The following is a 2,421-nucleotide window of genomic DNA, read 5'->3' as shown; positions in this document are numbered from 1 at the left end:
TTCCAAGGTCTTGATAGAAACCGCCTGACTCTTGCACAACAGATTAAGTTTCTCAAAATCTGCACTAGTGGGTGCAGCTGCACTTCCCTGTTGAGGATATGATTGCCTTTGAGCATACTGCTGTGGTTGCTGGAATCCAGGTGGATTGAACTGTTTACTCACACCTTGCTGATATGGTGGTTGAATAGCATTCTAATTATTACCCCAGCTGAAACTTGGATGATTTCTGTTGTTAGGATGATAAGTAGCTGGCACAGGCTGCTGTTGTCGCTGATAATTGTTCACATACTGAACAGATTCATTGACAAGAGAACACTGATCCGTAGCATGAGAACCTGCACAAAGCTCATAGACCATAGCTATTTGATTGACTCCATATGTAGCTAGAGAATCGACCTTCATAGACAGCGCTTGGAGCTGCGCTGCAATAGCGGTGGCTGCATCGACTTCCAGAATACTTGCTACCTTCCCAGGCATCATCATCTGAGTTGGGTTTTGATACTCACTTGTAGCCATAGTCTCAATAAGATTATAAGCCTCGGTATAGCTTTTGGCCCACAAGGCGCCTCCAGCTGCTGCATCGAACATGGGCCGAGATTGGGCCCTTAAACCATTATAGAAACCAGTGATCACCATCCAATCGGGAATTCCATGATGTGGACACTTTCTCAACATTTCCTTGTAGCGTTCCCAAGCTTCACACATAGATTCTGTAGGTTGCTGCGCAAACTGAGTAAGAGCACTCCTCATAGCAGCAGTCTTTGCCATTGGGTAAAATTTCACCAGAAACTTTTGCGCAAGATCTTGCCAAGTAGTGATGGACCCAGCTGGTTCAAAATGTAACCAGTCCTTAGCTTTATCCCTCAGTGAGAATGGGAAAAGCCTCAGCTTGATAGCCTCATCAGTCACGCCATTATATTTGAAAGTACTGCAGATCTCGACAAAATTCCTTATGTGCATGTTGGGGTCTTCAGTCGCAGCCCCTCCAAAAGAAACAGAATTCTGCACCATCTGAATAGTGCCCGGCTTGATTTCAAAGGTGTTAGCTTGAATAGCCGGATGAAGAATGCTTGACTGAATGTCATCAATTTTTGGCTGAGAAAAGTCCATAAGAGCTGGATCGGCCGGAACAATACGATCACCCATGCTTACTGGTTCTTTCTGCTCACTTCCTGAATCCGAATCTTCAAAATCTATCTTCTCCCGAATATCAAGAACTTCGTCTGTCTCCTCAGCTGTATCTAAAGTCCTCTTGCGAGTACGAGAACGAGTTTGCATAAACGCTTGCTAAAGTACCTGAAACACAACCGGAACAATAAGTAACACATCTTAATCAATGAGTCCTAACGACCAATGATGGTAAGTACATAAACTAAACAAATACGTCGAGTCCCCGGCAGCGGCGCCAAAAACTTGTTAGGGCGAAAACATGCGCTAATAACACACGCAAGTATACGCGTTCGCAAGTAATATAGAATACTTTCTAGTTCGTTCCCACAGAGACTCAGACTAATTATGTTCAATTAAACTCACTCACCAATGTAGGTTTACTTCTCAATGTTAAGACAATAACACTTAAATTTGTTAACTAATTATTAACTAAAATTAACTACTAAAATTCACCACTTAATTAACACTTCGAATTAACAATAATAAAACACTCATGAGATCACAACTTCATTACTACTTCCTTCAATAGTCATTGTTATTACCCTTAGCATGCAACAGTGATGATATTAATCGAATAACACAAAACTGATAAAAGCCAACTTTCATTGTACTAATATCATTCTACCAAACATCCACAATTAAGATAGAAGTTGAATAGACATCAATTATGTTGAGTCCCTATATGTCTACAGAAATTGACAACATAATGATTTAAGCATAAGTTATTCCTTTTGATTACACAAGGCGAATAAAACAGTTAAAATTACCCACTAATCATGCAACATCATACATGAACTTATACTAGCATGGCAAGTTCTAAATCTCGAGATCCACCGTCGCTTCACAAGAGATTAACTCCATATCTTATATGTTCGCGACGCACATAAGACGAATACGCACAACCAATACTAGATATCATACAATCATCACACACTAAGGTATTAAACAACTAACTAAAAAATTCCATAGTAAATCCGTTACGACCCCATGATCACGATTAGCCCATGATAGCACTTATCGTCATCATGGGTTCATATGAAAACATGATAAATAAACACAAGAGAATAATAACTAAACTAATTATATTAAACCAGAGTACGTCACAAGAGTAAATAGGTTCAAAGCAAAGAAAACTAGCATCCAACGTTACAACAAAATAAAGAATCACAAGAAAATATGCTTCCTCTTCGTTGCGGTGTGCTAAAACGGTCTTCTTCCTTATCTCCTCTGCTCCTCGATTAATACAACGAT

At 39.8% G+C, this 2,421-nt stretch overlaps 1 non-coding gene across 1 annotated transcript; it reads left to right on the top strand.

The window, feature by feature from the left end:
• The first annotated feature begins 646 nt into the window (after window positions 1-646).
• On the top strand, window positions 647-753 carry LOC141681271 (small nucleolar RNA R71). Its single transcript, XR_012558712.1, has one exon. It is a non-coding gene; the product is annotated as a small nucleolar RNA R71 (small nucleolar RNA).
• Window positions 754-2,421: the final 1,668 nt, after the last annotated feature.

The sequence above is a fragment of the Apium graveolens genome, chromosome 8 (assembly GCF_009905375.1).
Source record: "Apium graveolens cultivar Ventura chromosome 8, ASM990537v1, whole genome shotgun sequence".
NCBI lineage: Eukaryota > Viridiplantae > Streptophyta > Magnoliopsida > Apiales > Apiaceae > Apium > Apium graveolens.
The sequence above is the reverse complement of the archived record's forward strand: the minus strand, read 5'-3'. Positions and strand labels throughout refer to the sequence as shown.